Source organism: Trichechus manatus, unplaced genomic scaffold, assembly GCF_000243295.1.
Source record: "Trichechus manatus latirostris isolate Lorelei unplaced genomic scaffold, TriManLat1.0 scaffold00029, whole genome shotgun sequence".
Lineage (NCBI taxonomy): Eukaryota > Metazoa > Chordata > Mammalia > Sirenia > Trichechidae > Trichechus > Trichechus manatus.
In genome coordinates, this window is record NW_004443965.1 from 861972 (window position 1) to 878624 (window position 16653).

A 16653-nucleotide genomic window follows, 5' to 3' on the forward strand; every position below is an offset into this window, starting at 1 on the left:
AGCTTCTCTGCGCAGGGACCCCAGGTCCAAAGGACACGCTCTACTCCTGGCACTGCTTTCTTGGTGGTATGAGGTCCCCAATTCTCTGCTTGCTTCCCTTTCCTTTTATCTCTTGTAAGGTAAAAGGTGGTGCAGGCCACACCCTAGGGAAACTGCCATTACATTGGATCAGAGATGTGACCTGGGTACAGATGTTACAATCCCACTCTAATCCTCTTTAATATAAAATTATAATCACAAAATGGAGGACAACCACACAATACTAGGAATCATGGCCTAGCCAAATTGGTACACACATTTTTGGGGGGACATAATTCAATCCATGACATTCCACCCTTTGGCCCCCAAAAATCACATCCTTGCAACATGCAAAACATTCATCCCATCATAATAGCAAAAGTCTGACTCAAAGTCCAAAATCCAAAAATTCCTCTTCATCTGTGAAATCTAGAATACAACTTATCTGCTTCCAAAGGTACAATGGCAGAACAGGCACAAGCTAGACATTTCCATTACAAATGGGAGAAACTGGAGGGAAAGAAGGGATAACAGGCACCAAGCAAGTCAACAAAACACATTACATTAGCCCTCAAGGCTGTGAAAATAATCTTCTGTCCTCTGAGACAACTTACACAATGGCCCTGCCCTCCAGAGTCTACGTATTGGCCACACTCTCCAGATTCTGAGTGGAGGCCCCTAGGCCCTGGGCTTCAGTTCCGCCTTCCAGGCCCACTGGGACAGCAACTCTGCTCCGTCAGCTTTAGGTGTACCATTCTCCCAGTCCATCTGAGTGGCAACTCCACTCTTAGAAACACCAGAGGCCATGTCTCCACCCTTTGAAACCCCTGAAGTCATGAATATACCTCTTGCGACTGAGGCAGCTCGGCTTCTTGTGTCCCTTGTCTCTTCAGCTTCTGTTTCCTGGTTTCTTGACCTCTCGGCTCCTTGGGCCTCACACCCACATCTGCCCTGCTGGGGCAAGTGTTTCAAAACTCTGTAGCTCCACGGGTAAGTGCCCAGAGGCACCCCACTCTGCCAGGAAGCCTCCTGCACACAGGCACTCAGCAATCTTGCTCCATGAATTGGCAAGCCTAGCTCCACCCATAAGTGCCTGGAGGCACCCCACTCCTGTGCACAGGCACTCAGCTCTCTCGCTCCACACAATCTCACACTGGTCTCCCAGTTCTGCTGCTGTGGTCCTCTGCTGTTGCTGCTCTTCTCTCCAGTCACAGTTTCAAAACCACTTCCACATTTTAGGTATCTGTTAGAGCAGTACCCCATTCTCGGTACCAAATTCTGTCTTAGTTATCTAGTGCTTCTATAACAGAAATACCACAAGTGGATGGCTTTAACAAAGAGAAGTTTATTTCCTCACAGTAAAGTAGGCTAAAAGTCCAAATTCAGGGCGTCAGCTCCAGGGGAAGGCTTTCTCTTTCTGTTGGTCTTCTCATCAATCTTACCCCGGACTAGGAGCTACTCTGCGTAGGGACACCAGGTCCAAAGGACACGCTCTGCTCCTGGCCCTGCTTTCTTGGTGGTAAGAGTTTCTCCCTCTCTGCTTGCTTCCCTTTCCTTTTTATTTCTTGATAGATAAAAGGTGGTGCAGCCACACCCCAGAGAAACTCCCTTTACATTGGATCAGGGATGTGACCTGGGTAAGGGTGTTACAATCCCACCCTAATCCTCTTTAACATAAAATTATAATTACAAAATGGAGGACAACCACATGATACTAGGAATCATGGCCCAGCCAAACTGATACATACATTTTTGGGGGGACATAATTCAATCCATGACAGTGCCTCAAGAGAAAGGCCTAGTGATCTATTTTCAAAAAATCAGTCATTGAAAGCCCTACGGAGCACAGTTCTACTCTGACACACATGGGGTCACCACGGCTTGGAGTCCACTAGATAGCAACTTTTTTTGGGGTGGGGTGCTATGCTAGGAGCTGTGGCAGATACAAGGAGGAATTAGAGGCAGCTACTCAGGCATGAGATTTGACATGTTTATACCTGAAACTAATGGCCAAGGAGTCCATCTGTAGTATTTCCCTCTAAAGAATCTCTTCAATCCTAATATCAGCTCTGCTACATTTTCAAATTTTACTTCTCAAAATCTGACTTAGGACAATGGGAAGCTAAGTCAAATAATGAAAAGCCTAAATTACTCCCAAAGATTAATGTATGATGGTGAGATTATTCAAGAAGATGAGTAAAAATTCAAAGCAGTTCAATAAAGTACATGCTTGTCCATGAGGAGTCATCATCTCCCAGTGCCTAAGCTGTCACTGAGTTGTTAGATACTTTTAAGTTCCTCCTTCAGAGTAGTAAATGGCTAGGACTGGGAAGAACATGCTTCCCTAATGAGTGATGACACCCTTGTCCAGTGACAGATGACAAGGTAGAAAGAAGAGGTCTGCATCACTATAGACAAATGGACAGTTCATATGAGCACTGACACCAGACCAACTGATTGTAAGAAGGAACTTAAGTCATAATGCTGACAGACATTGAGAGACAGACACTACCACAGGGAGAAAAACATAACAGACGTGGTTTCCTACTGTGTGGAAATGTACACCAGATGGTTACATTTAACATGACAAAAAATGAAGTCTTCTACGTGTTGGATTTCTCTTCCATCTCCGAAACTCCGTGGAATCTACATCCAGTTAAGGATATTTTAGGCCTGCACTGTCCAATATGGTAGCCACTAACCACCACATGTGGTTATTGAGCACTTGAAATGCGGCTAGTCTGAATTGAGATGTGCTGTGAGTGTAAAATACACACCAGATTTTGAAGATTTAAAAAAAAATAACAATGTAAAATATCTCATAGATATTTTAAAATACTGATTACATGTGGAAATAATATTTTGGGTTAGATAAAATATATTTTAAAAATGAAGTTCGTTTGTTTCATTTTCACTTTTAGATGTAGCTACTGGAAAATTTAAAATTACACATACAGGTTGTATTATAGTTCTATTGGACAACACTGTTTTATTTTATTATTTTTTTTATTGTACTTTAGATGAAGGTTTACAGAACAAGTAGTTTCTCATTAAACAGTTAGTACACATATTGTCTTATAACAATGGTTAACAACCCCACAACATGTCAACACGGTCCCTTCTCAACACTGGCTTCCCTATTACCAGCTTTCCTGTCCCCTCCTGCCTTCCAGTCCTTGTCCCTGAATTGTTGTGCCCCATTAGTCTCATTTTGTTATATGGGGCTGTCTTATCTTTGGCTAAACGGTGAACCTTGGGAGTGACTTCACTACTGAGCTAAAAGGGTGTCCGAGGGCCGTACTCTCAGGGTTTCTCCAGTCTCTGTCAGGCCAGTAAGTCTGGTCGTCTTTTGTGAGTTAGAATTTTGTTCTACATTTTTCCCCAGCTCTGTCAGGGACCCTCTGTTAGGGACCCTCTGTTGTGATCTTTGTCAGAGTAGTCAGTGGTGGTAGCCAGGCACCATCTGGTTGTACTGGACTCAGTCTGGTGGAGGCCACGGTACTTGTGGTCCATTAGTCCCTTGGACTAATCTTTCCATTGTATCTTGTTTTCTTCATTCTCCCTTTCTCCCAAAGGGGTTAGACAAGTGGAGTATCTTAGATGGCTGCTCACAGGCTTTTAAGACCCCAGACGCTACTTACCAAGGTAGAACGTAAAACATTTTTTTTCTAAACTGTGCTATGCCAATTGAGCTCGATGTTCCCCGAGACCATGGTCCCCACAACCCTCCACCCAGCAATTCAGTCCCTCAGGGAGTTTGGATGTGTCTATGGAGCTTCCATGACCTTTCCTTATACAAATTGTGCTGGCTTCCCCGGTACTGTATACTACCTTACCCTTCACCAAAGTTACTACTTATCTATTAGTATTCCTCCCCCACCCCTCCCATCCCTAGTAACCAACAAAGATTGTTTCTTTTTGTGAGGACAGCACTGTTTTAGATATAACTGTATTTACAGGTAATGACTTAGAGCTGGCTCCTTTGTGTTTAGATAGAATGTCCACTAATAACAACCTCCAACATGACTATTCTCATAAGCAAATGTCAGTATGCTCAGTGTTCTATAAAGCAGATAAGTAGTAACTTGCACTATAGATAAAACCAATGTTCTGTCATTGCACTAAAATTCAAAAGAAGGCATACCATGAAGAAGCCTACAAAACAAGGCCACTTACAGTGTTACTGCCCTATAACAACAGATCTTTTCATACTATAGCTTCAACTACACGAGCTACATAAACAGTTAATTTGCAGAGCCACTAGGAATACTCCCAACAAGATTCTGTGGCCGGTAACAGCTGATAGTATTTGGCCCAATGTGGAAGAAGAATTTCCTGGAAATAAATAGAACATGTTTGTGAGCTCTTAGGGGGCCTCTGAGTGGTACAAACGGTTAATGAACTTGCTGCTAGCTGAAAGTTTGGCGGTTCGAGTCCACCCGTGAGTGCCTAGAGTTGGAAGACTAAAGAATAAGGTCAATACCCCTGTGAATACCCTTAAAGGAATTTCTGCAGGAAGATTTTATAAAACCACTTTAGTGGGTCTTTAACCATCTTCCTTTGTTGCTGGTGTGACACCACATAAAGAATATGTCCTGGTGGCTTAATAGTGACATAGCACATTAAAGAAGTCTTCAACACAGCCAGAGTCAGGAATGGTAAATTCCCCATCCCTGAGAGGATGCATTTTGAAAATTTCAAATTGCTATGAAAAGAGTGTTGAGATATCTATATGTTCCGTGGGACCTTTCCAAAATTTTTCTTGCTGAGAAATTATCTCAGAAATTTCAAGAGAAGCATAAAACCTTAGCTGTAGTTTCATTCTAATAAATACCAAAGAGATTTTTATCTTGTTCTTTTATGTTGTATTCAAGCTAGCCCTTAATTTAATGCATCTTCACCTAAATAGTTCTCATTAATAAGAATATACTCTAAAATCAGACTATTATCTATACTAAATTAATTCAGTAGGCATTTATTTTAACTTTATTGACATTAGGAATCATTTTAGAGCTTGTTAAAAATACAGGTTCTGGATTCCCATTCCTGAAGGATTGTAATGGGGGAGGTGTCTGGGATGGGGCTCAGAAACATATCTGAAATATATTCCAGGGTTCCTGATGTAAACACTCCTTACATCACACTTTGAGAAGCACTATTATAGGTTTCAAGCAAATTTGAAGAACTATTTATCCTACATTTAAATGGAAACATACTTCTTGTTTTCTGTATGCTTAACATAGGTATAATTACACTATGATAATGTACTTGGACCTCCATTTTTTCCTTCTTAGTTATATCTGCGACAATGGAAATTTTAGTAAAAAAGTTTATGTGTGTTAACTTCATTTACTATTTCACACACAAAGTATGTGCTAAGAAGTATGTCAACACTCCATCTAAAGGGGCACTTTTTTAGAGATTTAAAGAACATTTGCATTCCACAATAAGTTTTAATCTAAAATGAACAATGAAAGGAAAAAGGAAATATATTCATTCATGCAACAAGTATTTATTAGTGACAATACTAGTTAAATATATTCATTTAGGCTATATATATATATACACACACACACATATATATGCATATATATTGTGTTGTTGTTAGGTGCAACGTCCTATTCATAGCGTGCCCTATACACAGCAGAACAAAACACTGTCCCATCCTGCACCATCCTCACAATCATTGCTATGTTTGAGCCCATAGTTGCAGCCACTGTGTCAATCCATCTTTCTCTTTTTTGCTGACCCTCTACTTTACCAAGCATAATGTCCTTCTCCAGGGCCTGGCGTCTCCAGATAACATGTCCAAAGTACATAAGACAAAGGCTCACCATCCTCATATCTAAGGAGCATTCTGGCTATACTTCTTTCAAGACAGATTTGTTCGTTCTTCCAGCAGTCCATAGTATATTCAATATTCTTTGCCAACGTCATAATTCAAAGGCATGAATTCTTCATTGATTTTCCTTATTCATTGTCCAGCTTTCCTATGCATATGAGGTGATTGAAAATATCATGGCTTGGATCAGGAGGACCTTAGTCTTTAAAGGATATATTGGCTTTTTAACACTTCAAAGAGGTCTTTTGCAGTAGGTTTGCCCATTGCAATCTGTTGTTTGATTTCTTGACTTCTGCTTCCATGGGCATTGTTTGTAGATCCAAGTAAAATGAAATCCTTGACATTTTCAATCTTTTTCCATTTATTGTGATGTTGCTTATTTGTCCAGTTGCAAAGATTTTAGTTTTCTTTATGTTGGGTGTAATCCATACTGAAGGCTGTAGTCTTTAATCTTCCTCAGTAAATGCTTCACGTCCTCTTCATTTTCAGCAAGTAAGGCTGTGTCATCTACATATCACAGGTTGTTAATGAGACTTCTTCCAATCCTTATGCAGTGTTCTTCTTCATATACTCCAGCTTCTTGGATTATTTGCTCAGCATACAGATTGAATAAGTATGGTGAAAGGATACAACCCTGATGCACTTCTTTCCTGATTTTAAACCACACAATATCCCCTTGCTGTGTTCAAACAACTACCTCTTGGTCTATGTATAGGTTCTGCATGATCCTTCTTCTTTATTTCCAACTTTAACATTCCAATTTGCAAGTAATTGTCAATGCATCTTGATTCTATGTTTGATTGATTTCAGACTGCAGAACCTGGTAAAAATTCTTCAATTTCTTCATCTTTGTCATTAGTGGTTGGTGCATAAGTTTGAATAATAGTCATACTAACTGGTCTTCCCTATAGGTGTATGGATAGTATCCTAACACTGATAGCATTGTACTTCAGGATAGTTCTTGAAATGTTCTTTTTGACGATAAATGCAACACCTTTCCTCTTCAATTTGTCATTCTTGGCATAGTAGACCATATGATGGTCTGATTCAAAATGGCCAATAGCAGTCCATTTCAGCTTACTAAAGCCTAGAATATGTATCTTCAAGCATTCCATTTCATTTTTGACAATTTCCAATTTTTCTACTTTCATACTTCTTACATTCTATGTTCCAATTATCAGTGGATGTTTGCAGCTGTTTCTTCTCACTCTAAGTCATGCCACATCAGCAAATGAATGTCCCAAAAGCTTTACTCCATCTACGTCATGAAGGTTGATTCTACTTTGAGGAGGCAGCACTTCCCCAGTCGTATTTTGAGGGTCTTTCAGCCTCAGGGGGCCCATCTTCCATCACTAAATCAGATAATGTTATGATACTATTCATAATGTTTTCACTGGCCATTTTTTTTAGAGGTAGATTGCCAGGTCCTTCTTCCAAGTCTGTCTTAGTCTGGATGCTCCACTGAAACCTGTCCACCATGGGTGATCCTGATGGTATTTGAAATACCAGTGGCATAGCTTCCAGCATGCAATATGCAACATGCAAGCCACCACAGTATGACAAACTGACAGATGAGTGGTGGATATATATATATATATATATAGTGTGTGTGTGTGTGTGTGTGTGTGTGTGTGTGTGTGTGCTGTCGAGTCAATTGCAACTCAGCGTCGGTATAGGACAGAATAGAACTTCCCCAGAGCATTTCTAAGGCTATAATCTTTACAGAAGAAGACTGTCACATCTTTCTCCTGTAGATCAGTTGGTGGGTTCAAACTGCTGACTTTTCTGTGAGTAGACAGTCACTTAACCACTGTTCCACCAGGGCTGTGTATATATATACATATAAATTACTCACATTGTGCTAACACAGTGGGAGAGTTAAAATACATCAGAGAAAGATCTGTCCTTAAGAGGCTTACAATTTAGTTGAGAGCTACGTCGTGGGCACAGATGGCTGAAACAGAAGATAAGAAGTGATAAACCATAAGAAGAACAAATCTAATGTTATGGGAATTCAGGGAGGGAACATACAGTATGATTGCAGCAAAGGCTGAATGTGAGGAAGTAGCAGAAGATGAAGCAAGAGAGACAGGCAAGGGCCAGATTACGAGGAGTCTTTTGAGCTAGGGGGTATGAAAGGATCCCTGGTGGTGCAATGGTTAGCACTTGGCAGCTAACCCAAAGGTTGGAGGTTCAAACCCACATTGGAGAAAAGACCTGGAGATCTGCTCCCATAAAGATTACAGCCTAGGAAACCCTGTGGGGCAGTTCTACTCTATTCTACAGGATTGCTAGGTGTCAGAATCAACTGGATGGCACACAACAACAGCCAGAGGTTTGAATGGGGACATTGGTGGTGCAGTGGTAGAATTCTCACCTACCATGCAGGAGACCCAAGTGGGATTCATGTGTAGTCATCACTCATCTGTCAGTGTAAGGCTTGCATGTTGCTATGATGCTGAACAGGTTTCAGTGTGGGGCTTCCAGACTGGGAGGAAAGACTTGGTGATCTATTTCCAAAAATCAGCCAATGAAAATCCTATGTATCACAACAGTCTAATCTGCAACCAATCATGGGGATGACACAGGGCCAGGCAGCATTTCATTCTTTGTGTATGGGGTCACCGTGAGTCAGGGGCCAACTGGATGTCAGCTAACAACAACAACAAGGGGTTTGATATTTCTCCTAAGGGTGATGGGAAGCCACTGGCAGATCTTAAGAGAGTGACAGACATTCATTCTCTCAGTAATTACTGAACACCTGCCTCTCGTCCAGCCCGAAGGCTTACAGCCTCGAGCCTGGAAAACCCTAGGGGCAGTCCGACTCTGACCTATAGGGTTGCTATAAATTGGAATCGACTTGATGACAATGGTTTATATATATATAAACTCTTTGCCCTAAGGTGTCCCTGTATGGAGAGCAATTTGAGCAAAGGAAATGGATAGGTAAGGTAGCGCCAATTGATTGTGTTCATTAATTCTTGGACAAGGAAAAGACACTAAAAAAAAATTATTTTAGGGATTGTTCTGCCTGCGATGGATGTCCAAAGACGCTTAGAAGAAGAAACAGGAGGCAGAGACACCAAGAAGAGCCGAACACAGTAATCCACGCCTAGGATTATGACAGATGGCTGAGGTTGACAGCTGAAGGGATGGAGAAAAGTGGATAAAACTGAATGATAGTGTTTGGAAACTGACACATAGCTTATAATGTGTTTCACTAGTGAGAGAGAAACAACAAAAAACAAAGAGAACGAGGAGAAAGAAAGAAAGCAGGACAAAAAAAGGGAAAAGAAAGTGGGTGAGATTATGATGAAACTTGCATTGTAAGAAAATAGCTTCCTCTAGAAATGTAAGCTGCCAGTTTTTTGTATAAAACATTTGAATATGACTTATTTGAAATTACACTTAATGTTACCATTTTGTAAATGGAAAACTAAAGCAGAAAACGGCAATATTCCACAATGTCAAGAAAAGTGGCAACTTGTTTTTGACTCAGACTTGGGGTTTATTTTTTTTTTTTTTAATAAATATTACTTGTAATCATATTATTATTTTCTTTTTCAAGTATTACTATATTATTGTTATATCTAGTTTTCATTACTATTTTCTTTTCTTTTTTTGATTAAAAAGCTAAATCTACTTCCCTCTCTCTCTACTATCTCCTTAGTCTAGGTGTTTGCCCTCATGGACAGTCTTTGGCTAGAATTCAGTTATGATAACAAGGGTGAAAGAGGAATAAGAAGTCTCTTGCCAGGGCCTCCTGCCAGGGACAGATGCACTCGCTCTCTGGTGTTTCTTGCGACAAAGGACGCTTAAGCTTTAAACTGAAAGCTTGAAAGAAAACCAGGCCGTGTACATGAGTGCAGGCTGTGCACTGCGTAGCTCTGGCAGTGCTGTTCACACCCTTAGATTTGTATGTTTAAAATTTCTGACAGATGGAAATAAAACGTCTTGAGGAAGGGATACGTATTTCCAATTTTCACTAAGGCACTCTATGGACTGACAATGATGCCAAAGGAAATCTTTTTCCAAAGTTTCTCAAACCGTGGTCTTGGTACTAACTGCGTTAGAAACATTTGGGGAGCTGACTTAAAAATACAGATTTCTGGATTTCATCTCCGACTATTGAGGTGGGCCTTGGAATTTGCATTTTTAGCAAACTCTCACCAGGAAATTCTTATACTCTATTTAAACATAACTTTTCAATTACTTAGCAGATGACCTCATTTTCCCTCAGCCAAGCATAACGGTATTAACAAGCATATATCTGAACCCTTTCTACCAGAGACAAAAGAGATAGCACACCAGTTCCTAAATGCTCCTCTGTTTTAGAATAAAAGTTTGGGAATAAAAATGCAGACATAGATGGTGAGAAGTGAGGTTAGAAGTTCAATTTCAGAGATACAAAGAAGTGCCTCAAAATAATGTGGAAAACGCATACCAGGTCACATGTTTGATCTGCCTAACAGAAATGTCAGCCTCATCGCTCTCTATGTCCTCAAAAGTCAGCTCCAGGAGTACATTTTAAACATCCTTAACTTGCCCGTAATGGATCATTGATCAATTTTTTAAAAATCTTATCAACCATATTTATATTTTCAGGCTATACAACTCATGAAACAATACTTCTTGTTTATTATCTAATGTGCAAATTTTCACCTACCTTTATGTGTTTTGAAAGGACAATTTCCAAGCTTTAAGTGGCATGCTCAGCTCCCACACCATGGGATCTGATGGACAAAGTGGTGCTTGCTCTCACCATTCCATTGCTTCTTGATTTATAGACTGCAGTTCGAGTCCCTTTGAGGTTGAACAGCCCTAATCATATCAGTCTATTCTCATAATGAAAAGTGCCATAGCTTTTTAGTCATTTTAGTTGTCCATGAAAAGGATTTTTTTTTTCTTAATCCATTCTGTGTGTTTTAAGGTTAGGTGACCTGAGCTATACACAGTTGTCTGTACATATATATATATATATACACATTGAAGTTTTCTTGCATGCATAAGATCATGCATGTGCTGTTTCTAGTATCAATCCTCACAATGGCATCAATTTCTTGGCCTTTGAGCTATCATTTGAGACCCCAAAAGCAATCCCAGATATTGAAAAGCCCCATGAATTTGATAATGTGTAAATTTACAAGTCTTTTTAACCCAGGTAGAGGAGCCAAGATGAATTGAATAACATTAGCCAGCTGTTTTCCCCTGAGCAACATCACCTTCCATCTTACCTAGACTAACCCTCAGCTGCTTGGCTTCCATCCAAGACCCTAATTTGGCCAGGAACTGTCCAAGGCAGGAAACTGCACTACAGGGACCTGGTGAAAAGGAAGCGTATAACAAAGCATCATCTGTACAGTGATGATACTGCCTCTTCCATATGCCTCATGATTACTTAAAAGATTCAGATCCTGACCTCCATGAGCATTCATCCCATGGCATGTGGGTATCGGTAAGTTGCTTTAGGAAAAAAAAGAAAGAAAAGCTTAAAGACCTGCATAAAAAGCCCCAAGCCGTGTGTTTTCGAACCTTGCTTTACAGTGAGATACAGATGTAGATGCCCTTCACGTTGAAGGTCACTGTGTGTCTGGGGGTGACCATGCAAGCCAGCTAACACAGCAGCGACAGTGCCCTGGAATCCCTCATCACCCCCATGCCTGACCCTCTTCGCTCCTCTCCCTCCCACTTCCGCTCACATATTGTTCTTATCTGGGATATTGCTTCTTCTGACTGGCTTCTCTCTGAATAAACCCTTGGATTCCTTACTTGGAATGTCATCTGGGATGACCTGGAAGGCCTTCTTAAGTGACCACCTAGTGAGGACCCCAGGCCTGTCCAGGCTACTGCCTCCCAAATCTCAAATAAAGCCAGACAAAGAAAAACATGCTATCCTCATTCATATACACATTTCCGTCCAGTCGATTCCGACTCATAGCAACCCTATAGGACAGAGTAGAATTGCCTCATAGTGTTTCTTAGGCGAAGAATATTTGATATATCATGGACTGCCAAAAGAACAAACAAATCTGCCTTAGAGGAAGTACAGCCAGAATGCTCTTTGGAAGTGAGGATGGCGAGACTTCGTCTCACATTCTTTAGACATGCTATCAGGAGGAATCGGTCCCTGGAGAAGGACATCATGCTAAGTAAAGTAGAGGGTCAGTGAAAAAGAGGAACACCGTCAATTAGATGGATCGACACAGTGCTGCAACAATGGGCTCAAGCATAACAACAATCATGAGGATGGCACAGGACTGGGCAGTGTTTTGTTCTGTTGTACACAGGGTCACTATGAGTTGGAACTGACCCAATGGCACCTAACAACAACAACAACAAAATCTTTACAGAAGCAAACTGTCACATCTTTCTCCCACAGAGCAGCTGGTGGTTTAGAATTGCCAACATTCTGGTCAGCAGCCAAGTGCCTAACCAGTGTGCCACCAGTGCTCCTTTCATTCACACAGCAAACCTATTTCTTCAGGATTTATTTGATCTAGGATAGGCTCACTGGATGTTCAAAGCAGAGAATTCAAAAAATTAATCTAATGGGGAGTGGGTGGGGGTGGAATTAGAAGCAAGGAGATCCACTAGGAGGTGAATGCACCCAGGCTGTGAATTAGGGTGATGGCAGTGGGGATGGGCAGGGACAAATGTAAATCACTTTTTAAAGGAAGAACTTATGCGTAAGCCCCCATGCACCTTATAACACCTTACAGAAGAGACCCAACCCTCCTACAGCCTGAGTTTTCAGTCAACTGTACACTCTGTTTTCTGGCCTGTTCCTGATGACTTTGGCCCCAATCCCTTGCCTCGTTATCTTTGTACACCCCTGTGATGGTTAAGATTGTATGTCAGCCTGGCTGGGCCACGATTCTCAGTGTTTATATGTGATCACTCCCAGGAGGGAATCTGCTGTGACTAGCCAATCAGTTGAAAGGGAGTTTCCTTGGGAGTGTGGCCTGCATTTGAATATAAGCAGATGTTCTGACTTTTTGCTCACTGTGGAACCTGCGGCTGCCTCCTGTTCATCTGACTTCCAATTCTTGGCACTTAAACTATCAGCTTATCTCCCGATCTCGGGATGCGTCGATCCTCACAGCCTGTGAGCGTGAGCCCTGCTCTCCGATCTGCCAATCTTGAGTTCACCAGCCCCTGCGACTACATGAATCAAGACAAACCTCTATCCTGATCCACAGACTTGGCACATTCCAGCTTCTACAATCCCGTGAGCCATTTCCTTGATATAAATCTCTATGTATTTATACGCTTTACTGGTTTTGCTTCTCTAGAGAACCCAGGCTAAGACATTTGGTACCGAGAGTGGTTCTAGAGAAACAAAATTTAAGGATGAGTTTTCTAAATTGGTTCTCAAATCTGGTTAGTCTTAAAGATGTTGATGACTCTGCTTCCAGCATTAAAGAAAGCACTGCTAATCCATGGCATGAGGTGGCAATACAAATACGCAAAATATAACCACCAATAGATCAGGTATTGGTGAAAGGTGAGGCTCGGGGTGAACACATGTGTGGTATCTTTCTACAGTTTTGTCAGAATGAGACGTGTAAGGAAGCTGGATGGTTGGTCCTACTTTCACTAGACAAACTGGTGAAAGAAAAAGATGTGCTCAGGGCTTCAAAGCTCAAGTGCCGCATAAGTGACCTCAAGGCCTACACTTGTGCTTTGAAAGAAAGCCTTATTTCTTGTAGTAACAGAGCTGAAATTGTCAAAAACCAAACCCAGAGTCTTACTGTAAGAGTGGCTGAATTACAACACCAGCTCAATTGCCAACCTCAAGAGGTGTCTGAAGTTAAAGTAAGGGCATTGATTGGGAAGAAATGGGATCCTGACACTTTGGATGGGGCCATATGGGCAAATGATCAGGAAGCTGGGGACATTGAGCCCCTAAATTCCATTGAATCACTCCTGCCAGCAGAACCACTTCCATCTGTAGAGATTATTTCATGTTTGTCTGCTAAACCACCCTGCCAGAAAAACCATTAGCCCCTCCACTCCCATCTAATGAGATTAGCCTTATCGCAGCTGCCTCTAAAGAGCCCCTGCCTGAGTCATTGCCTGGGGCATTGCCTGAGGCACATGCTTTACAAGACAATGCGGAATGTTCTCAAAACAATTCCAGACTACCAATTCTGGCTTCTAGACCTATAACTAGACTTAAGTCCCAGTGAGCCCCGAAAGGTGAGGTACAAAGTGTGACCCAGGAGGAGGTACACTATACTCAGAAAGAACTGCCTGACTTTTCTAATATGTACAAACAGAAACCTGGGGAATATGTGTGGGAATGGCTATTAAGGGTGTGGGATAATGGTGCAGGGAACATAAAGATGGATCTGTCTGAGTTTATTCGTATGAGTCCACTAAGCACAGATTCTTCATTCAGTGTTTCAGCTCAACAAGTTAGGAAAGGGTCTAATAGTTTATTTGGTTGGATTGCCGAAGCATGGATTACGAGGTGGCCTACAGTAAATCAAGCTGAAGTACCAGACCTGCCATGGTATACTGTAGAAGAATGTATCCCAAGGCTTAGGGAAATTGGCATGCTAGAGAGGATTTATCAGGTTAGACCCATAGACCCATACGTGGAGTGCCCGGAGGACATACCTTTTACCACAACTGTGAGGAACAAATTTGTGAAGCGAGCTTCAGCATCTTTGAAGACTGCTGTGATTGCTATTTTATGTAAATCAGATTTGACAGTGGGAACTGCCCTAACTGAATTAAGACACCTAACTACAATGGGGCTGGTTGGACCCCATGGTAGTAGCAGTCAAGTGGCGACACTCAATTGACAAAGACAAGGTGGGCATGGTTACAATAATGGACAGCGAAGTCAAAGCAGTAATCAGAACAGTATGACTCATACGGACTTATGGCAATGGCTACTTAGTCATGGTGTCCCTAGGACTGAAATAGATAGGAAATCTACTAAACATTACTTGATCTGTACAAATGGATGAATTCTAGGTCAGGTGAACAGCAGTCTAACTCGAATCACCAGAAAAGAGAGTCACGGTCCTTTGGTCAATTCTCAGATTTGAGCAAGTTTAAAGACCCGCAAGCCCTTGAATGAAGGGGAGGCTGGATCCCCTTGATGAAGGACTCCAATATACTGCCAAAAATTGTTACTGTTAATCTTTCTCCCAGCCTTCCCCAAAGGGATCTATGGCCTTTTACAAAAATGACTGTTCACTGGGGAAAAGGAAATAATCAGACTTTTCAGGGATTACTGGGTACTGGCTCTGAACTAATTCCAGGAGACCCAAAACATCACTGTGGCCCACCAGTCAGAGTGGGGGCATATGGAGGTCAGGTTATTAATGGAGTCTTGGCTCATGTCCATCTCACAGTAGGTCTAGTGGGTCCCTGAACCCATCCTGTAGTGATTTCCCCAGTTCCAGAATGCAGAATTGGAATAGATATACTCAGCAACTGGCAAAGCCCCCACATCAGATTCCTGACAAATACAGTAAGGGCTATTGTGGTAGGAAAAGCCAACTGGGAGCCATTAGAACTGCCGCTACCTAGGAAAATAGTAAACCAAAAGCAATACTGCATTCCTGGAGGGACCGCAGATTACTGCCACCATCAAGGACTTGAAGGATGCAGGGGTGGTGCTTCCCACCACATCCCCATTCAACTCACCTATTTGGCCTGTGCAAAAAAACAGATGGATCTTGGAGAATGACAGTAGATTATCGAAAACTTAACCAGGGGGTGACTCCAATTGCAGCTGCTGTTCCAGATGTACTTTCATTGCTTCAGCAAATTAATACATCTTCTGGTACCTGGTATGCAGCTATTGATCTGGCTAACACCTTTTTCTCTATACTTGTTTCAAAGGACCATCAGAAGCAGTTCACCTTCAGCTGGCAAGGCCAGTAATACACCTTCACTTGCCTACCTCAGGGCTACATCAACTCTCCAGCCCTATGTCATAATTTAGTTCACAGGGACCTTGATCGCCTTTCCCTTCCATAAGACGTCACACTGGTCCATTACATGGATGACACTGTGCTGATTGGACCTAGTAAGAAAGAAGCGTCAATGACTCTGGACTTATTGGTAAAACATTTGCGTGCTAGAGGGTGGGAAATTAATCCCACAAAGATTCAGGCATCTTCCACCTCAGTGAAATTTCTAGAGGTCCAGTGGTGTGGGGCATGTCAAGATAGTTCTTCTAAAGTGAAGGATAAGTTATTGAATCTGGCTGCTCCTACAACTAAAAAGAAGGCACGACACCTAGTGGGCCTGTTTGGATTTTGGAGGCAAAATATTTCTCATTCGGGTGTACTACTCCAGCCTATTTATCAAGTGACTCGAAAAGCTGCTAGTTTTGAGTGGAGACCAGAACAAGACAAGGCTCTGCAACAGGTTCAGGCTGCAGTGCAAGCCGCTCTACCACTTGGGCCATATGATCCAGTGATCCAATGGTGCTTGAAGTGTCAGTGGCAGATAGAGATGCTGTTTGGAGTCTTTGGCAGGCCCCTATTGGTGAATCACAGGGCAGGCCCTTAGAATTTTGGAGCAAAGCCCTGTCATCTTCTGCCGATAACGACTCTCCTTTTGAGAAACAGCTTTTGGCTTGTTACTGGGCCTTAGTAGAGACTCAACACCTAACTATGGGACACCAAGTCACCACGCAGCCTGAACTGTCTGTCATGAACTGGGTGTTGTCTGACCCACAGAGTCATAAAGTTGGACGTGCACAGCAGCACTCCATCATTAAATGGAAGTGGTATATATGAGATCGGACCCAAGTAGGACCTGAAGGC